Source organism: Saimiri boliviensis, chromosome 1 (genome assembly GCF_048565385.1).
Source record: "Saimiri boliviensis isolate mSaiBol1 chromosome 1, mSaiBol1.pri, whole genome shotgun sequence".
Lineage (NCBI taxonomy): Eukaryota > Metazoa > Chordata > Mammalia > Primates > Cebidae > Saimiri > Saimiri boliviensis.
This window is the reverse complement of record NC_133449.1, coordinates 249188771-249212108: the sequence shown is the minus strand read 5'-3', so window position 1 is coordinate 249212108 and position 23338 is coordinate 249188771.

Genomic DNA, 23338 nt, shown 5'->3' with positions numbered 1-23338 from the left:
GATATCCCCTTTGTCATTTTTTATTGCATCTATTTGATTCTTCTCTCTTTTCTTTTTTATTAATGTGGCTAGTAGTCTATTTTGTTGATCTTTTCAAAAAAACAGCTCCTGGATTTATTGATTTTTTGGAACAGTTTTTTTTTTTTTTTTTTTTTTTTTTTGTGTCTCTATCTCTTTCAGTTCTACTCTGAACTTGGTTATTTCTTGTCTTTTGCTGGCTTTTGAGTTCATTTGATCTTGCTCCTCTAGTTCTTTTAATTGTGATGTTAGGGTGTCAATTTTAGATCTTTTCTCGCTTCTCTTATGAACATTTAGTGCTATAAATTTCCCTCTAGACACTGCTTTAAATGTGTCCCAGAGTTTCTGGTATGTTGTGTCTTCATTACCATTGGTTTTGAAGAACATCTCTATTTCCGCCTTCATTTCATTATTTATTCAGTAGTCATTCAGTTTCCATGTAGTTGTGCAGTTTTGAGTGAGTTTTTTAATCCTAACTTCTAATTTGATTGCACTGTGGTCTGAGAGACTGTTTGTTATGATTTCCATTCTTTTGTATTTGCTGAGGAGTATTTTACTTCCAATTATGTGGCCAGTTTCAGAATAAGTGCTAATTGGTGCTGAGAAAAATGTATATTCTGTGGATTTCGGGTGGAGAGTTCTGTAGATGTCTATTAGGTCTGCTTGGTCCAGATCTGAGTTCAAGTCCTGGATATCCTTGTTAATTTTCTGTCTCGTTGCTCTGTCTAATATTGGTAGTAGGGTGTTTATGTCTCCTACTATTATTGTATGGGAGTCTAAATCTCTCTGTAGGTCGTTAAGAACTTGCTTTATATATCTGGGTGCTCATGTATTGAGTGCATATATATTTAGGATAGTTAGCTCTTCTTGTTGCAAAGATCCCTTTACCTTTATGTAATGCCCTGTGGCACAGTCTTGGTAGGCGGTATGAGTTTGGCTGGGGGCTGGGCCCCCCTGAAGACCACTGGGAACTGGCTTTCTGGGCTTCTGCCTCTGGAAGAGGATAAGGTCTACCAGATGACTTATGGGGATTTCACAGAGGAATCCAGAGATGATGAGTATCAAGGGGACCAGTCAGACACAGAGGACAAAGTGGACTCTGACTTTAACATTGATAAAGGTGATGAATCATCCAGTGATGGAGAAGCAGAAGAGCCAAGAAGGAAGCACTGAGTAGTCACCAAGGCCTATAAGGAGCCTCTAAAGAGCGTAAGGCTTCAAAAGGACAATACCCCGGCTGGTAGCTCTCAGAAGGCCCAAGAAGAGAAGGCACTACTGCCACTAGAACTACAGGATGATGGATCTGACAGAAGTCCATGTGTTAGTCTACAGCTGAGCATACATGACAAACATTCCTTCAGGTACAGGGGTCCCCATGCTGGGACTGGACCTGTCAACCCTCCCCCTCATTGCTCACATACCTTCATCACTTTTAGTGCTGATGCAACTTTCGAGGAATGGTTCCCCCAAGGGTAGGCCCCAAAAGTCCCAATTCAGGAGGTCTGTTCAGTGACCCATTGTCCAGCCCTATACCGGGACCCTGTTACAGACATACCCTATACCACTAGTTGAGCCTTCAAGATCATTTGTGAGGCCTACAAGAAGTATATTACTGCCCATGGCCAGCAGGCCATTGCCTCAGCCCTGGGCCCCGGCCTGCACCTCCTGAGCCTCTCCCTGGCTCTGGGCCCCAAGCTTTGCCCCAGAAAATTATAATTAAATGAAGAGATATCTAGTCCTTGGAGACTTCTTCCCTGCTCTGATTGGAGCTCTTGCTGTTCCCTTTCTTCTCCCTGCTAACATAGATATCCTATGTTAGCATTTGTAAATAAGTTAACTATAATATAACTGATAGAAGAAGTTGTTAGTATTTCTTATTAGATAGTATGAGTTGATTTTTCTCCTTTATTTTTAAGAACACAAAAATAGAGGAGAGAACCTTATCAGAGACTCGTCAATTTATAGAGAACAATTCCCACTGATGAAGAACAGCCTGAAACAAAGATTTAAACCATATCTTAACTATACAGTAATTGACGAAAGGATCAGTTTGACATAATTTGACATTTTAAATCTTTGCCCATAGAATTCCAGCTGATGCCCAGCACCTCTTGTTACTCATTGTGCAGCATTTCTTACTTAAACAAGCTTGGTTTCTCAGTGTTGCCACTGTTCTTCCCTTCCCCTGTCTGCCCAAAATTTAGAGACTATTTTCACCTGAACACCTTCCAGCTAACTCATTTCACTTCAGAACCCAGTGCATGTGTGTGCATGTGCACACATACACACACACACACCCTGAATATTCACGTCACATCCCAAACTTATTGAATGAGATCCTTTAGAGATGGAAACTCAGTCCTCTGTTTATTTTAAATATTCTACAAGTCACGATGATATACAATCAGGGTTGAGAAATCATTGATTTATATTTTGTCAATGGAAAAAATGGATGTGCAGAGAGATAGAGACCAGAGTATCTATGACAGATTAAATTATCAAACTCTATCAAAACAAATATGGTCACTGTTCAAAACCATTGCTTATTATTAAAAAGGTAAATCTATAAAAATCATAACTTTTATTGAAAAAAACTACTCACAAATATACGTGTGTACACAAAATTAGGCAATTAATGCACCAGGTATTTATTGAGTATCTACCATTGAAGAGGCACTTTGCCAGGTATTATGGGAAATACGAAACTGTAAATAGGCCACACAAGTCTGGGACATGGAAGATTCTCAATAAATGTCGAACAACTGTCTACAGGAAACAAAAGTACTTCTCAATGAGCATTCTCTCTAGAAGGATGAAAACCAAAAGTTGATATAAGACAAAGAAAAAGTATTTAAGTGCTGAGTAGAGCCAAACAGTGTCATGGGAGAAGAGAAAAAGAACAATAGTAAGAGCTATAATCAATAATATTTATGGAATGTTTGCCATAATTCTAAAACTGTGCTGTTCAATACCTTAGCTATTATTTACACGTGGCTATTGAACACTTAAAATGTAGTCATTCTAAATTGAGTTTTACTGTAAACAGAAAATGTCCATCAGATTTCAAGTACCTAATATGAAAAAAAAGAATGTAAACTATTTTATTAGTTTATTGACAATATAGTAGTAAATATTATTAAAATTATTTCAACCTGGTTTTTTATATCTTTTAAGTTGAGCTACAAAAAAATTAGAATTATATATGTGGCTAGCATTATATTTATTTTTTCTGGACAGCACTATGTATCTAAGAGCTTTAGCAACACACTATCTCATTTAATCTTCCAAATCTTCCTAAGAAATCAGTACCTATATTTGAAACAAAGCACATTTTAAACAAACTGACTAGAATTACACCAATGAATAAAAGGGCTTGCTCTCCAGCCAGTTCTATGGTAACTAGAGGAAGGCTACATGATGGATGATGATGATTATTCAGTTACCAGGTAGAACTAGCTAAGTATCTTTCCTTAGCTCAACTGTATATGACTATGAAGGTGTTCATTTTAAACTCAGTAATTTTTACAAATCATAATGATGAGGATTTCTAAGGGAGACAGTAAAAGAATGTTATGGCTCTTATTTGGGCAGCTAAGCTTCTACCTTCTTGGGCATTTCTATTGCCATTTTTCAACATAATGCCGTTTGAAGACTGCGTAACCAGCTCTTCCCAATTCACAACTGCAAATGCTAAGACTGTATGACTGCATATGGCTCAGTATCCTCCTATATTATGGATGAGTACAAACAGGGTGCTTCTCAACCTTTGAACTTATGGAAGACACTAAATTTAAGCAATTTGGATTTCTCACAAAGAGGAAGTCTTAGTGTAAGTGTCAACAGAATTCTACCTCCAGGTAATTTGCAAACATCTACACAAAAGGCCCATGAGAGCAAATAATGGAACTTTGATGTGAAGCCAGTTACACTGTGAGCCTGACATTGCTTAATTGCGTCATACACACATCTAGAAACTGGCCAAAGGAAGCTCAGAGCACCTACTCAACTGAATGCCATAAATTAGAGTCTAGAGGGTAAGCATAAACATGAGTCATAGAAAGACCTGGCCTATTTTCACACCCTGAGCATGGAAAGAGAGAAATGACATTTTGTCTGGATTAATGCGATATCAGTTATTGAGAATTGTTCATCTAAAATGTTTCCAGTTCTGCTTCATTGCTGGAAGGCAAAGCATGGATGTTTTATCTGAGTGGAACAGAGTCTGAGCTGTGCCTCAAGGCATCTGAGATGTGTTCTTTGAAAATAAGAGAGAGAAAAAGAGCCTCTGCAGCACTTGTAAGTGTCCCTGTAGTTGCAGATAAGCTGCTTACTCATTTTAGGCAAAAAAAGGATAATAATGTGAGATTACTTACAGGATGGGTCATCTGAGGCCATATTGTAGGTGATCTACCTCTGATGCTCTCTCTCTCTATACATATTTTTTTTCTTTTTTCTTTTTTTTTCTTTTTTTTTTTTTTTTTTTTGAGGCAGGATCTCACTCTGTCACACAGACTGGAGTGCAGTGGCAGAATCTCGGCTCAATCCAACATCTGTGTCCTGGGTTCAAATGACTCTCCACCTCAGCCTCCCAAGTAGGTGGGACTACAGGCACCCGCCATCACACCCATCTAATTTTTGTATTTTTAGTAAAGGTGGTGTTTCACCACGTTGCCCAGGCTGGTCTCGAACTCTTGGGCTCAATTGAACCACCCACCTCAGCCTTCCAAAGTGCTGGGATTACAGGTGTGAGGCACTGCGCCTGGTCAATGCTCTCTATATTTTAGAGTCTAAAGTTGTCCTCCAAGTAGTCTCTTCAAGTGCCATATGAAGACAAACCATTCTCATGAAATTATTAAAGGCAAATCCTTTATATAAAATTCTCAGTTCTCAAATTTCAGTAAATCAAAAGTTAAAAGGAAATGAATTACTGGCCATTCTTTACACTTTGTACAGATCCACCTCAGTTATTGTTCAACTTAGTTAGTACTTAGTTACCACGTTAGTTCCTATTCATCTTAGTTATAACTACTATTTGTAATATTTTGAATAGTATACTTCCTGAGAATGCTGAAAATTTAACTTAATTCCATAGGTATTCAGAATGTAAATAACAGCCAAAATAAGGTGTGCGCCTCGTGGGAAGGAAAACCGTAAAGATCCTCTGCTCCAGAAACTGTAACTAGCAACAAAACCTATTTGAGAATATCCTTCTGTGATAATGGCTAAAGCAGTCTAGTTAACATTTCAACTTTGATGCAACAATTCAGTTCCTGGGAATTTAGCCTAGAGATATTGCATATATCTGAAATGCCGTATGTTTGAGGATATTTACTCCAGCACTGTATATAATAGCAAAAGTCAGAGAAAATATTCTAAATGTCTATCGGTAAGTGCCTAGTAAAAGAAATTATTATACAGCTATAGAATGGGATATTATGCAGTTGTTTTATATTTTTTAACTGTTATTTTAATTTGAGGGGTACATGTGCAGCTTTGTTATATAGGTAAGCTTGTGTCACTGGGTTTGTTGTACAGATTATTTCGTCACCCAGGTACTAAGCCTAGTACCCAATAGTTATTTTTTTGCTCCTTTCCTTTGAGCTCCCACTCTCCACTGCCAAGTAGGCCCCAGTGTCTGTTATTATACAATCATTTTTAAAAAGAGAAAGCTCTATATGTACCAAAATTGGATTACATTCCTATTAAATATTTTAAGAAAGCAAATGGCAGAATATTTAATGTATACTTCTTTTTACATTAAAAAAAGATGTATATGTTTCTGCAAGCATAGTTCATCTGTGGAGAGATTCTCCAATTTGCTTACCAGATGGATTACTCAGCCACTGGAGTAGGGGGCAGGGCAGCTTTTTTCTCTCCAAGTTATTTGTACCTTTTGGATTTCAGATTTTATAACTTGCATTTATATTACCTATTCAAAAAATGAGAGGAAATTTCATTAAATGATTTGGGAAATGCCAAATGCTTTTATAAAGATTGTGCTTTAAGGAGAGAGGTGGTAGGAAAAAGAAATAAAGGAAATATATTTTTAAAAATTAACAGTCAAAATAGTTTTTTGTAAACAAAGATTCAAGAAAAATCGTCTTACTTCCACCAGCGCAGCCATGGATATATTGCACCAAGCATGAGGGTGCTTAAGCAGTACAACTTGGAGGTAAATAACATATTTACTTGAAGGCACAGGAAAAAAATTGATGTGTCCAGTTGAACAGATTCTCTCCATTGTCTGTATTGCATCACATATTCTGGGCAGAACCATCCGCAAGGAAATCCCTCTAATGGAGCAAACACTACTCTGGGAACACATGCAGGAAATGGGAGTGATAAATCAGAAAAGCAAAGGGAACATGACGGACGCTGGAAGCAGCAAGAGGAAGGCGGGAGGATATCAAAGTGTTCTAAGGAGAACCAGAAAAACAAGACTGTGTGGATGACATCAGTGGGAAGAAAATAACTTGGGACACACCAACAAAAGACATTCAAAAATGATTTGACAGCTTGGCAGTGCTATGAATAGGGTAGCAAACTCTCCATATTTATTTGCTGGAAGATCTGCTGTTACAGCACATAGAGACAGAGTGTTCAAGGACAAATGCTTCCCTCCATACAAACTGTACATTTTAATCTCTCAGTTGGAAAATATTTACTGAGCATCTGATTTTTAAGGTACTGTGGGTGATACCAAAATCTGGACGCTTACAGTCTACTTTCAAATAGAAAACCCTTGGGTAAAAACCTAAATTCAAAATTATTTTCAAATATTAATCCCTTCTCTCTAGAATACTTCTCTCAGGATCTAGGCCTACAAAAATTTCTACTGAACGCTGCTTTCAGTTCCTTTCAAGTAATTATTCCTCTGAGCCATAACAAATAAATTATTAACAATCTTAAGTTTTCATAAAAATTCCATCTATTTTTTCCATTATTCAAAACATCTGGTCTCTGTACTTAAGATGTCATAAGTTTATAGTTAGTAATATCTCAGAGGATCTGGGATCATGAAAATATTAGGTTGAGAAACTCTATTCTGAAGAAATATGTCTAAAATCTAGTATCTATTCAGTCAAAATAACTTTCCTTAAACCTAATCAAAATTCTTCCTACTGCAATTCTGACTCATTTATTTGGCCTCCACATAATTTAGCTCATCCTTTCATCAAAAATATTCTTAACACAAAATGCAATCAAACTCTTGATCTAAATAAAACAAAGAGCACCAATTCCCTAAACATCTCTCTACTATATGTTCCCAATTGTTTTATAAGATGTGCAACTTGAGTAGGGTTGCCAGGCAAGCATTAAATTTGAAATTCAAGCTAAACAATTTAAAATCCAGATAAACAACAACAAATTTTATAGTATAAATTTGTTTCAAGTACTACCTGGAACAAATATTGCATGGGATATACATAAACTACAAAGTGTTTATTCATACTAAAAAAGTATTTATTATTTGTCTGAAATTAAAATTCAACTTGGTGTCTTATTTTTATTTGCTGAATGTGGCAAGCTTAAACTTGAGTAATTACTTTTAAAAAATTAATTTTAAGATTGTATAAAACCCATTTTGTTGTTTAATAAAAAAGAATTAATATTATTTAATGTTTACCATCTTTAAGATCTTAGATTACAAGCCACTTATTCGGCAGCACACCAGGTCAGAAGTAAGGATGACTGTTTCTGGAATATGTGGAGCCTTTTCAGTTATTTGGATATCTACAATCAAGTGGCAGAATACCTTCTGGATGGAAACTCAGTGTAAGTCACTGACTATCAGGAGACTTCCAGAACAATTCACTGATATGTTCCTTTTTAGCACGCAGGGTGATAGATGCTTTCCTAGTCATCTAATGCATTGATATAATGGAGTATTGTTAAATGTCTGACAGAGTGCTTAATTTAGAAGACATCCCTTACCAGATACTTAGTGACTCACTTTGATTCCATACTGAGTGGTGATCCCAATATACTTGTAAGTATACTATTTCACACCAAAAGGCTTCTCTCCAGAGGCACATGAGATAAACAGTGGGAACAAATATGTTGAAAAGTAGAGACTTGATTGTGAGATGAAATATGAACTATACTCTAAGGAATACCCACAAAGAGTAGAATATTAAGAGTAATTAATAAAACCCATAAAGAGATGTGTTTAAGAGGAAAATTGAAGGAGGAAAAATACAATCAGAAAATTGCTATAAAACATTTTAAGGGATTTGAGGATTATTAGATGCTAGAAGTAAGCATATCTCATAATAAAATAAAAAGCAACACTTATAAATACTGTTAATACAGTGGGATAGAGCAGATTTGAAAAGACAGAAGATATAGATTTGCCAGTGTTCATTCATTCATCCGTTCATTCATTCACTCACTCAGTAGATATTTTTTGAGAATGTATTGTGTACCACACATTTTTGCTGGTCCAGAAGATAGAGCTCTGTATGAGTTCCACAGATTCTGATCTATGGAACTTACAGTCTGTTTAGAAAACTTAAAAATAAATACATTAAAAAGAAAACATGGGTCTTCCAATTTGGCATGTAAGGAGCTTGGGAGTCATCACTGCATCCTAACAACATTAAAAAGTTAAAAAACTAAAAAATCAACAATCTTTCTTGGATTCCCCAGAGAATTGAGGTCACAAGGAAAACCACTGCCTAAAAAACTGAAGAGAGATGCAAATATAGAGAATCACAATTTTTGAGAGCAGAACTCACTGAAAGAAACCTCTGCAGGAACCAGTGTCAGGTGAAGAAAAACTAAATTGTAATTGAAAAATTGCTGGAGATAATTGCCATCTATATACCATCTCTGGTGTGGCATATGTTCAGGTCTTTAGCCCATTTCTTAATCACATTGTTTTCTTATTGTTGACTTTTAAGGGTTCTTTGTATATTTGGGATAACCATCCTTTATTATAGACGTGCTTTTTTGCAAATATATTTGCCTAATCTGTGGCTTATCTTCTCATTCTCTTGACAGTATCTTTCACAGAGTTCACTTTTAACAGGTTTCAGCTTATCAATTATTTCATTCGTGTATTGTGCCTATGATGCTGTCTCTAAAATGTCATCACCATCCCCAAGGTCATCTAGGTTTTCTCCATGTTACCTTCTTGGAGATTTATAATTTAGCATGTTATATTTGGGTCTATGATCTATTTTGAGTTCATTTTTGTAAAGGGTGTAACATCCATGTCTATATTCACTTATTTTTTGCATGTGGCTACCTGGTTGTTCAGCATCGTTTGTTGAAAAGACTTATCTTTGCTCCATTGAATTGCTTTTGTGTCTTTGTTCAAGAAAAAGAGTCTTGAAAATAATTCCCTCCTAATTGTTGGTAATCATTTGGGTTCATGAAACCTAGAGGTATTTGATGGAGATCAAAACAAGTTTTGAGGTTGGCTATATTTTGTAAGCTTTAGCCACATTTGGAGGCAATTAATTTTCAAAGATGTAGAAAGTATTCAGAGTTTTCCCCATGCTTCACAATTTTGACCTACTACCAAACATGAATCTAATAGTAACCAAGAAAATCTGACAAAAACATTTTGTTTCAAAAAAAAAAAAAAAAAAAAAATCCTAGACCAAAAGAATGACATCTTTACCTCCTTCTCCCTGTCTTTTTTGATACAGCTTCAAGCTTCAAGAACAATGCCCTGTTTTTAAACATATCCAAAATCAGTGAACATAAACACAGGTCAAGGGTTATATATGGACACCTGTGATTTTTTTTTTTAGTTTGCTTTTGCTAAGGGTAATAAAAAGTAGATTGGGTTGAAAATCACTGGATGACATACAAAATGAGCAATATTAAAATAAAAATTATTTATTTAATTCTTGAATTTGATTAGAAATAAAAAATGTTTACCTTGCAACCCTTTTTACTGATGAAACTAAAAACTGGTCAGTAATGCAGTGATAATCACACTGAACTAAATTCCAATTTTGAGAGCTGTTTTATTTCCCTTCATTATTTGATGTTAAAATAGTTTTTTAAAAGTTCATCTAGATTTCATCCAGGGAATACAGATCAAAAAATGTTAAATATTTTTAGAAAGATAGAAAGAAAATGGGAAACATTAAATAACTAATGAACAAAAAATGTTCCTGTTTCAATAGGTAGTTTGAAATAAAACTTGATTTTTTTAATCTAAAAAACGCACATTATTTGGATCAGATGAAAATCCAGAAATGTGCAATTTTGTTTACTTAAGCTTTAAAGCTTAAAGATTATTTTCTAGAATTTTACATTGTCCTCAAAAGAATAATGATAACAAAGACACTGGGATATGTTTTGTTTTGTTTCGTATTGTTTGTTTGCAGCAAGAATATTGAGAGAGAAATTGGAAATTGAGGGATAAAACTTTAAGAATCTTACTCAATTTATACATCTGCCTCTGGGCGTGTAGTTTTTGAGTGAGCTAAATATCTACATCTTGTTAGAAAACACTTGATTTTAAAAGAGATTGTCAGTTTTTAAGCAAAGAATTTTAAATATGAAAACCAATGTTTTAAAGTTGTAATGCCCGCCTAAGAGTAAAACAAATAATCCCAGGAGTGGAGTCGAAGCCTGTAAGTGGCAAGCCACTGATGTTCTCTTTCCTGCCCTGCAAGTTGCAAATGCTATCCTTGAGATACACAGAAATAGTTTGGTTACGTTCTTAAAGAGACTAGCTGGTTAAGAGGAAAACTCAGAACCCCTTTAGTTCTAATTACGTTTCAACCACGGCTCTCCCACATAGTGGGACTCCATGACACCATGACAGCACCTACCTGGTGGGTGGAAGAGTGGCAATGATGCTAAGCAGTTCAAAAGGCAGCATGTGCTCGGAGTTTCTTTCAATCAGCATTTACAAAAAAAAAAAAAAAAAAAAAAAAAAAAAAAAGCCCAGTTGACCTCCTGTCATGCTTGCAAATGGGCTTTTCTGAGATACAGTGGTAGAAATATATTTCTCGGATGGTTCTCTTCCTTCTCAGAAACATTTTTAGATAAATCAAAATTTCACAGTCAAAAAGAGAATTTTTTTTTTTTTTTTTTTTTTTTTTGAGACAGAGTTTCACTCTTGTTACCCAGGCTGGAGTGCAATGGCGCGATCTCAGCTCACTGCAACCTCTGCCTCCCGGGTTCAGGCAATTCTCCTGCCTCAGCCTCCTGAGTAGCTGGGATTACAGGCACGCACCACCATGCCCAGCTAACTTTTTGTATTTTTAGTAGAGACAGGGTTTCACCGTGTTGACCAGAATGGTCTCGATCTCTTGAACTCGTGATCCACCCGCCTTGGCCTCCCAAAGTGCTGGGATTACAGGCTTGAGCCACCACGCCCGGCCACAAAGAGAATTTTTTTAATTAATTGAATTTTTTTTCCAGTTATAAAAGTAAAACCCAGAGAAATTCTCTTGGTGACCTACAGTAGTCACCTGCTGTGTTGTGGGTCTGTCAGTGAAAAGACCACATATTGAGGAACTGCAGGTGGCCTCTAAGAGTTCAGAATGCTCCCAGACGACAGCCTGCAAGAAAACAGGAATCTTAGTCCTGCAACCACAAAGACTCAACTTTGTCAACAATCACATGAGCTTGAAAAAAGAGCCCAAGCTCCAGAAAAGATCACAGCTCTGCAGACACCTTGATTATAGAACACCTAGCCAAACCCTGTCCAGACTCCTGACCCATGGAGATAATAAATGTATGTTGTTTTAAGCTGCTAAGAAAAAAAGTAATTTTAGTTTATGAAAACAGTACAGAAAGTAAAGGTACAAAAATATTCCTTACGGCATCCCACACTATTAAGTGGTCACTCTAAAAGTCCTGTATGTATGTGTGTGTATGTGTGTGTGTTGAGTGTGTGTGTGGAGGGGGTGTATATGGAAGCGTCTTTGGTAAAGACTCATCTGTTCTACTTTAGTAAGGAGTGCAATCCAAAGGCAGGAATGAGAACAAGAGGAGTCAATCTAAAAAGAATTGATTTCTAACCCAGGGAACAACAAATCGGGGACAGTTTAGTGATACTAATTGCTTCACCTTTCAAGGATCTAAAAAAATAAGTCATAGAAGCTGTACCTAGCGACATCCCATCCAGCAGTGGCTAGAGCAAGAGGTGAGTGAGGTTGAGATGATGTGAAGTGTCTGAGATGATAAGACATGTCTGATGCAAGATCCTTCTTGATACTATTTATAAACTTTAATATATACACTGTCACAGCTTAACTTTTTCAACGAACATTATTTACGTTAGATAACTTTTCTTATCTGCACACAGATTTTTCTTATTCTGTAGGCTACATAGTAAAGAAAGAAATTTTAGTTTAGAAGATAAATTTGAAGAATATGATATATTTTACTTTTTTCTTTCTTTACTTTTTTTGACAAATAATGTCACTTTATGTAATTTAGGGAAAGGTTAGAAGAGAGTTTGATCATTTCATTTATAGCTCGGGAAGTTTGACATGTCACTGAACTTTTAATATTTGACAGTTTTGCATTTAATTATTAAAAATATGCTCAGCTCTGTTTGGCATATGTTCCTAATTTATCAGTATTTTATTTTGTGTATTCCTAGGGAAAGAAATCCTAGCTCTTTTAAACTAGGCTATGATCATCCTTGTGAAGTTAAAACAGGGAAGCTTTAAAACACTATTTGAAAATGAATACCTAACATTTCATCAGTGTTGTCCTCAACTCCTTGCTGGCCAGTTTCTCTCATTAGTCATATTCTTCCCTGGAAACAGAAAAGAAGGGCAGAAGGAAAGAAGGAAGAGATGGAGGATACTGATTGGAAAGAAGGAAGAGAGGGAGGGAGAAAGTTCGTTTTCTTGACCACTGTTAGATTAGGTTAGTGTTATAAAAGGCCTGACTTTTCTGTGAGGTTAGCCTTTCATTTGAGCAGGATATTCAACCTAACCCTGTGCTCCCATCTAAAGAGACAGTCGAATTCACAGAACACACTCTGGGTTTGCCAGCTACTTAGTTAGCGACACTACCCTGTGGGCTTATATCGATAAAGCTCTACTCCAGGAAAAACTGGAACTGCTTTGACTCTTTGGGAAGACTCTAAAATAGCCCACGGTCATTTGACACATTTGGAATTTTAACAAAGAAAAGTTAAAAGCAAAGCAAAAGGAAAAGAGGTTTTCCCAGGCAGACAGCAAAATCACATATTAAACCCTTTTCTGACTTCTACCTGAGAGACACTGATTCTACCAGGAGGTGGTAAACAAGGACAGTACAGCTTTAATTTTATGATCACTCCTAACCAGGGGAACAAAGCATAAATCTCTGAACATCATGTTTCCTTTTATCCTCACCAAGGAGTAGAAACTTCTCGGCAAATATGTTAAAATCCAGGTTAGCACTGTGACCTTTCATGGGATTTTTTTCAATACACCAATCATTTCTGCAAAGACAATTGCCATTGCACGTCAAGTGTTACAACTTTGAAGCAAGTGAGTTTAAAGAAAAAGTAAGAAAAAAAATCGCAGACAAAAGATTGGTGAGGCAGGGAAGGAGCTGAATTTCCTTGACTAGAAATAACCTTTTCCATCAGAAAATACTTAGGGGTAAGGAAGGGGTTCCCCATACCTTTGTTTTCTTAGCTCCTTTTTGTAAGTTCCTTCCTTTTCACAGGTAAACTTCTAGAAACAAGATGTTATTTATTTCATAGGAACGTGTTCCCATCTGGATGTTGGATTCGACTGTGGCTTCTCCCTTAAGACAAATAGAGCTAAATGAAGAGCAGTAGGTGCAGTAGGTAAACAGGAAGATAAAGTACAAACGCTTGCCTTTATGATTCTGAATTACAGGCAGATGATTGGTTGAATCACAGCAGCTTGAGACCTGAACTGCGACGAAACTGTAAAAAAAGGCAACTATGCTCCTTATTGTGTTATTCAAAAATGTTTTAAAATGTATTTGATGCCTGTATTCCAGGCGTAATAAAAGGTGTTCCAGAATTTTTGTAGTTAGATATTAAGATAAAGAAAAGGGAGAAATGTGCCTTTGTCTGACTCTAAATAGTAAAAATAATCTAAAAAGGTCTCACTCTCAGAAATGAAATGAAGGAAACTATATTTGAACGAAAGAGGTATGAAAATGCAATCAGCAAGTTTGTCAATAGGAGGAAACATCTTATTTGGCTAACTACTTAAGTTTATTCAGGTTTCTTCTATCTTCTAACACCGAATACACACACACACACACACACACACACACACCCCACATATGTATATATGTATGTATATATGTCTCTCTACATAGACACACATAATGTATGTGCAAGTTTGTGTGTGTAATATGGTGGAAAGCATGGCTTAAATCCTGGCTCACATATTTAGGAGCTTTGCAATAGTATTTCTAATAATATTTCAGGCACATCTCCGCTCAGTTTTCTCAGTTTCCTAACCTGTAGAATGGTAAAACCAGACATTCACCTTTATTTTAGAGGGCCATCGTGGACATTAGACAAGATAGCATAAAATGTAATGTGAAAAGTTTGGTTCTGAAGTCAGATTTTGAGAACTTGATTCCAGCCTCTCAACTTACCACGGTGTAACAAGGACAATTGACTTATTCTTTCTGTGTCTCAGTCTCCTCATCAGTAAAATGGGGTAATAACAGTGGCCCTTCATAAGGTTCTCAGTGAATTTAACTTATTTAACAGTCATCCATGTTTAAGAGAATTCCTGGGCGTAGAAAGAACTCAGTAACATAGTTACGTCTACCTTCACTGCCAGTATCACTGTCGTCATTACACCAACACACCTAGCAACATGCCTGGTATGAAGGAGGTAAGCACTGAATATTTGTGGAAAAAACCCAAACGATCTTACATTTGGGTTTTAACGGGATATGCCTTTCTTATTCTTTGTCATGAATCAACTATACCTTATGGAAGGCAATAGTCATGCTATTTTCCTCCTCAATAAAATAATTCTATAACCCTTCATATCTGCTCTTTTGGCCATATATTCTCAGTATTGTGTAAGCCAAGAAGCAGGTTGAAGCAAACATAAATATTGTAAAACTATTTAATTACGTCACCCGCATCAATGGAGATAAATGAAAAAAACAAAACTTTTCTCTATGTCTCCTTCTCCCTAGTGTAGAGTTTTTATTGATTTCTCATTTTTTAACTTATGTGAAGCCTTGACTTTTCTGATTTTTTTTCTCTATTAAATTAGGTATGTCACAAATTCTGTTAAAAAAGACAAGCCATCTGGAAAAAGAGAAAGACTACTGGCAGTGGAGTCTTTAAAACCTTTTGTCCCTGGTTCAGATTCAGACAAACCTAACATCCCAGGACCTACCTATGTTCCTGTTGGAGAACTAGACAATTTAATTTCAATTATATCTTTTTAAATGACATAACATCTTTCGTATTTAACAAGGAAAGCAAGTGACTTGCCTAGTAATTTTCTGGGTACTTAGTATAATTAGCAAAGTTAAGACAAAAACTTCATCTTCTGCGGTAAATTCCTGTCTTCCCTCTACTCCATTAGGCTAACTCACTTATAAAGTAGAGGAAAATATACCTGCTCTATGAGGCCTCGGGGTTGTTGTGGGAATTTTATTTTTATTATTAATTAGTAATATTAATCAACATAATTAAAAAGATATTAATGACTGCAAGATACTCGAAGCAAATGGAGTGATAATATCAAAATGAATTCCAAAGACATACAAACATTTTTGTCTTTATTAAAAACTTCTCACAATTACTGAGAAAAAAATGGTAAAGTAGGTATGAAAATAATCTTTCATGGATATTATTATTAAATCAATATATTTGAACTACAAAATCTGTGAATACATATTGACATAGTATTGAAATTAATTTATTCTCTAATCATGCAGATAGCATATTTTCCTTGCATCACATTCTGCAGGAATATTTCAGATGGTATGTTTTCTTTGCCTCTGAAGAATTAGCTTCTGTTTTTATAATATTACTAAAGCTGTACTACAAGAGATTATAGAGGGAAAAATTTATGGTAATAGTTCTCTATAAAAAGTGAACCCATTTATCTTCCCCAAGTTATAATGAGCTAGTTTAAGAAAGGCCTTTGAACTTACCTCTGGCAAGTGGAAACATTAACAAGCCAGTTTTGAGATGAAGCTTTTGAACTTCTGGCAAGTGGAAACATCAGTCCTGACATATCATTGGGAAAGCTCAGGTCAAAAGTGCAGCAGCAGGAAAGTATTTCCACCCATGTTTCAGAAATATCAGCATATCTGCATGAGCTATCATGTTTGTGAATATTTCAGTTTTCAAGGAGCCTTCATATCCAAAAATGGATAAAGATTATATCAGTATGGCTCAGGGCAATATTTTTCAAACTGCAGATTGCAATCCATTAGCAGTCATGAAAGCAATTTAGTGGTCTTACCCAGCATTTTAAAATAATGACATAGAACAGAATAAATAAAAAATATTAGAGCAGAAACCCAATAGTAAGGATAAATATTGTTCGTAAGACTTCTGCTTTGGATGTATGTTTTTTCTGGATCTTATTGTAAAATGCACTTCTTACTGTGAGCCGTAGTCAAAAAAGCAGAAAAGCGCTGATCGGGGAATATGAATTTTGATTTGCTTAGACAAAGATGGGGAGACAAAGGGCTTTGGATCTAAAGTCTGAACCAGAGAAACTGCAGAATGATATTGCTTCTAACCCTTTCTACTCCAAAGAAGGATAACACATAAGGGTTAGTGAGATGGATTAGTTACCCTGCATCATTTCCTTAGGTAGATAAATTCTAGGAGCTACGAAATAATTTCTTCAATTTCCGACTCCAGCAACAAACATTTTCTCCTTTAAAAGGGCAGTGGTGGTTTAGAAATCAGAATAAGATCACCTGTATCTACCTGCCACATTTTCTTTTGCTTTCTTTTGCAAGAGACTCTGTATTTTGTTGGCCATAAAGACTTGTGTTGTGTTGCAGTTTATATATTGCTTTAAGCCTCCAGAAGAATTACATAAAAGAGATCAACACTTGCCTTTGCTTTAATTACTTCTCATCCATTCACGTAATGAGAGTCACTTGACATTAATGCTAATAGTTTCAAACAATTGCACTTGAGGTAGAGGTAAGTTTGAAATAGCTTAAAGAAAGTCAAGACAACGCCACAGTCAACTCATTCAGTTCACATGAGTTTACTTTTTAACTTCTCTACAGGAAACAGGTGTTGGCTAACTGATGCTAACTATCCTTTACAGTATTTTACTAAAGATTATAAAATGTGCATGGATTAATTTGTACACAGTTGTCACGGGGCAATTTTAATATTTGTTCAAGCATGATTCAAATGCCTCAAAAGAAAATATTATTCTGGAAGAGCACGGTCCAAAACGTTCTGTGGTAATGGAAAGCTCTGTATCTGTATTGTCCAAATGGTAGCCAGTAGCCACATACAGCTTGTGAGTATGTGAAATGTGACCAGTGTGATGAAGAAAGTCAAGTTTCAATTTTATTTAATTTTAATACAAAGTTAAATCGCTACATATGGCTAGTGCTAACATATTGGAAAGCACAGTTCTGGAGTCTTTCACTTTCATGCTAACTCAAAACAATGAAAATTGTTCTTTTTTAATTAATGTCTCAAAAATGAAACTATTCAATTATGATAAGGCGACTTTTGACTCCATCTTATTCACTCTTCTCAAGTCATCCCCCTACTCGAATCTCTTAATGGTATCCTACACATAGTAAGTATTCAATAAACATTAGCCACTACTGTTGTTACTGCTATTATTATTCATATAGAACCTACCTTTTCACCTAAATTAATCTTTAAAACTTACATTTATCAGGAGGTATTGAGGATCTGTTTTGATGAATTCAGACATATAGGCATTACTATGGCAAATGCTTTTCAAACTGCAGATTGATAGCCACTAGTGTTTCATAAAAACACTGTAGCATATAAGCATTATTATATTAAATATGTTTTTGCCAATAAAAGTTATAATTAAAATTTCTTTTACTAAATATTTTTAAAGTAATCTATGGTAGGTGCTAGGTGGATAAATGTTTTTAATTTCCTTGGGCAAATCCTTTCACCTCTTTGGACCCAAGTGTCTTCATTTATTAAGTGGAGAATGGACAAAAGTATCACAGACATAATGCCTCCAAGATTCTGCCTGTCACTCAACAAATGAAGCAGGCTGAGTATAAGACTGTAAGGTATTAGTACAGTTTGAATGTATGTGTGACTGTAAAACTCATGTTAGAACCTAAACCCCAAAGTGATGGTATTAAGAGGTGGACCCTCTTGAGGGGTGATTAAGGCATGAGAGCTCTGTTCTCATGAGTGGAACAGAGCTCTTATGAAAGAGTCTTCTGAGAGTGTTCTACTTTTTTGCCCTTTTCATCACTTCTGCCATGGAGGGACATAGTGTTTGTCCCCTCTGGAGTACATAGTGTTCAAAACACCATCTTGGAAGCAAAGATCAGCCCTCACCAGACATCAGATGTGCCAGTACTTAACCTTAGACTTCCAGCCTCCTGCATTGTAAGAAATATATTTCCATTGCTTATAAATTACCCAGTCTCACATATTTGTTATGGCATCACAAACAAAGATTATGGAGGAATATGTATCAAACTAGAGAACTCACGTCCCCACCTAAAAAAAAAATAATGCCACTCAGTTTCAGCCAAATTTGTCCATATGCAAATTTTGACCCTGTGTTGATAAATGCTTTCATTTTTCAAGATAAGCCAAAAATTTATATGATTCCCCAGGCTAAATTCACTAAGAATTAATGTGAGTAGAGTAAATTTTTAGGTAGGGGTAAAATAAATTTTAATAAAGCTATGGAAAAAATGTATGATCCTAAGAATCAGCAGCTTCTAACTTCTAGATCATTTGATCTTTAAAATTCTTTCTAGTTCTGCTACTCCAGCCTTTATGACACCTCTTCATGTGTCTTTCTTGAACATTTTAGAAATGTTTGTATCTGAAGAATAAGTATGCTTCAAGGAAGCACTTTTTGAAGAAAGGCAGCTAATGCAGCAATGATTCTACCCTTTTAGGCCTAGGCAGCAAGAATTTAGAAGTATAAACCCCACTAAAGGAAAAGGACTGAAGTAAAAAGCAAATAAAATTTTGAATGAAAAAGAGTGAGGTGAGAAAAAAAATCCAAGTAAACAAACAGCATGAAGCAGAGCCAAGGAAGAAATACTCTGATTGCTCCATAGCCTTTAACTGTTTTTCAGGGATATTTGCATATTCTCCAAATCTCATTCTTTTGAAAATACTGAAATGCATGTTAATTTACACTTGTCTGGAAATAGATCATATTCTAAACCATGAATAGTAGGTAATTACAAACTAGAGCTTTAACCGATTTCCAAGACGGTGTTGATAAAAATCATCTAAAATGGAGTTTTTAGCCCAATCCCGAACCACCCCCTACTTTAGGCCTCACTTTATGCTCTGTGCACATATGGGGCAAATACATCTGGAAGACAATAAAGTAGCAACTTGGAGCTCTAACTAAAAACAGGAGTGGGAGCACAGGATTAAAGCCAAAAGTTAAGGGGGTCTATTTTCATTTGAGTCAGGCGTCCCCAAACTTTTTACGCAGGGGGCCAGTTCACTGTCCCTCAGACCGTTGGAGGGCCACCACATACTGTGCTCCTCTCACTGACCACCAGTGAAAGACGTGCCCCTTCCTGAAGTGCGGCGGCGGTGGGGGGGAGGGGCGGATCTCAGGGGGCTGCATGCAGCCCGCGGGCTATAGTTTGGGGACGCCTGATTTGAGTTGTACATTTTTACAGTCTCTTTTATCCCAATTCTAGCCCAACCAATTTATTGAAAAGCATGTAATTCAGAAACAGATGAAAACTTAGTCATTATTTTAAATACTGTTAAGTACAGGATACTATTAACTAGTGGGTAGAGTTATGGAAAATTCAAATTCTGACCAACACTGTCCCATGCTCTGTGTAAATCATATGCAATCAGTGACCATAGTTACTATACTTTCTTTTTAGATGCTAACTAAACAATTGCTTAGTGGCCACCAGAAATACTCTGCACTAGCCATTCCAACTATTTCAAAGGAGCTGAGCTTTATGCTATACTTCAGATTTACTTATCAGTGATAAATTTCAAAACTAAATAAACTGAGGTAGAATAATATACAAAATTGGGAAGTTAAAAATAATTATGCATCATCAGCTTTGAACTTATGAACTCAAGAAAACAAAAATAAGGGCTGCGTACTTTGAAAACAAATTTTCTCTTGCAAATCTTTAAGTTTATAAATGCATACGTGTATATATATATGTATGTGTGTGTATATATATATATATATATATATCTTAAATAATTGTTATTCAAGACTATCATGATGGTATTTTAAATATTACATTGTTAGTTCTCCTATACACAATTTAGTGGAAACTATTGATTCCAATTTTTAAAAACTTATCCTAATTCACCTTATATATCCAACAAAGAAACGTTTGCATAATTATTTCCACTTCTTAAAATAGTCTCAGACTCATTAAAATCATAGTATTTACTTTGGCAGTTAAACTAGTTTTTTAAAATCATTACAGACCAAAAATAAAGAAAAGAAGATTAATGCTGCCAATTTATTTTTGTTTTAAATAAGAATGATGTCCAGATGTGAGCTTACAGTGTCCTTAAGAGACATAATAGGAATGCCTAAAATATGAGTCTTAGGGGCTGTCTTATTTATGTGTGCTCATTAGCAGTAAATGCTATGCCCATAGGTTTTTGTTTTTGTTTTTTCTTTAAAAAAAAAAAGACAGGGTTAATAAGTGATGTCATTACTACTGTCACTTTCTGGTAAGAGGCGTTGGCTACCTGCTTTACTCCTCCAGGTAAGGATTACTCATTTCCTCTGACATCTGCAAATGATCTTCTTAACTTCAGGTGACACAATCTGTTGCTGCAGTAACTTCTCACAATGTATCAAAAGACTACAAATCAAGTGGATTCAGTATCAACTCTACTTTTGCTACGACCTAGAGCTACTGTTCCTCAAGTCTTCAAATGCTCTAGTTTAAAAAGGCTGGTATATGAGGTTGTGAACCAACAATCTATTAAAATATATTAAGAAATCATTCATCTCCCATATTCACCCAGCTACATGTATTTGCTTCCTTCTGAGAGCAGAAAGTACTCTTGCTGCAGAACTGTGAATTATTTCAGATGGCAAAGTTCTTTGACTGTGTACTCTATCTTTTCTTAACAAGTTAAATGAGGCGATAAGTAGCACAGAAGTTTAGAATAGGAAATAAAGGAAGAGAAAAGCTGGGTTGGCTAATTAGTTGATAAAATTCCTCTTCTTTGTGGCATTAAGATTCACAAAAATGTCAAATTTGAATTTTGAAAATAATCTCAATGTGAGTTTTCCTTTAAATACACTATGAAATTACTCTCCAAAAGACATGGTTTTTGAGTTGCTTTGCAGGTTGCAGCAAAGTGGGCTTCAAGGTGGGGCTGTTGGGTTTTGTTTTTTCTGTGATTTTACTGAATTTTCTTACTGTTCTTTAACATCAGTAACTGAATTTGAAGTGGCAATAGATCTGACTTCAAAGCATAATAATTTTCAGAATCAAAATGACACCCTCAGGATGTTAACAATGAAATTGTTAAGATCCTGTTGGAGAATAATTTAAATGGGTCATTCTAAAATAAGTGAAGTTTTTCCCCATTGGTCTTCAGGATTTTTCCTTGTACTAGAATTATGTTTGGACCTAATAAACTTTGTCCATGTATAATATTTGAAATTAACTCCTTGGGTTATCCCTGCATACAATAACTGAAACATCCTGTCCTATTGTATATCAGCAGCTTCATAGCCCATGCATATGTCAAGCATTATGCTTGATCAGAGATACAAAGATCAACTGTACTCTTTTTCCAGGAGTTTCCAGTCTATGGAAAACAAATGCGTCGTCAATGTCAATATGGTATTATGGCAATAATGTACAGGGTAGCTAGGGGCTTCCAATAGAAGAAGCTAAACCCAAATTAATCATGACTAGCCAAGTTTCCAGGGAGTTGGATCTCTCCCTAAGTGAAATATGTCATACAGAGAAAGTCAAGCACTGCATTAACTCACTTATGTGGGAAATCTAAAAATGCTGAACTCATAGAAACAGGATAGAGGGTGGTTGCCAGGGTCTGCAGAGGTGAGGAAATGAGATGTGCATCAAAAATACTAACTTTTAGTTATAAAATGAATATTTTCTGGAGATCTAATTTATAGCATGGTAACTATAGGTAACAGTTTTTATAGTGCACTTGAAATTTGCTAAGAAATTAGATCTTAAATTTTCTCACCACAGGTGCACACACACACGTGTTAGGTGAGGTGATAGATATGTTCACTAACTTTATGGTGGTAATTATTTTATATTATAAACAAATCATTGCATTGAATAGCTTAAATTTGTTCAATTTTATTTGTCAATTATACCTGAGTGATGCTGGGGAAAAACAAAATGAACAAAAAACTTCGATGATAAATAATTATAAACTGGATGGGGGCATATAGACAAAATTTGCATAGGAAATTTATATTAGATGGCAAAGTTGTTTCATCTCATGTTTAACCACCTTGGACAGTTTGGGATTTTTCACCCTTCTTTATCTTTGCTCTCTTTTGCTTTGAAGGAAATGCACATCTTAATCTAATTATGTGCTTCCTATTTTGGTCTTTCTCTAATCTTTGAGTTGTTGGCTTGTTTTCTTTAACGACAAACACTATGAACTACTGTTCCTATTATAGGTGGAAGCTTTTATTTCCACTTCAATCCACCCTTCTATCATAATATTGTCACCAGTAAAGGGTTGTGACTGCAAGTTGTCCAGATTCCTGATGTTTTGAAAAAAGAATTGGATAAAACGCCCAGCAAAGGGAAGAAAGAATGAAGCAACAAATAACAAAAGCAGGGATTTATTGAAAACAAAAGGACACTCCACAGTGCAGGAGCATCCCGATGAGATGCTCGAGGGCCTGGATACAGAATCTTCTTGGGTCCAAATACCCCCTAGAAGTTTCCCATTGGCTATTTCATTCTCACCTCATGTAAATGAAGTGGTAGTCTGCAGTCAGTCTGATTGGTTGCAGTAAGCAGTCAACCAGAGGCTGAAGTAAAGTTACAAAGGTCACACTCCTGCAAAAAGCAACCAGTCAGAGGCTAGGGTGAAGTTACAAAGTTATACTTCTATGCAAACAAGCTGCCAACAGTCTGTTTGGTTGCAGACAGTCAAGTTCCTATCTGCTGGGCAGAAAAATTCAAAGGGAGTGGACTTCTGTCC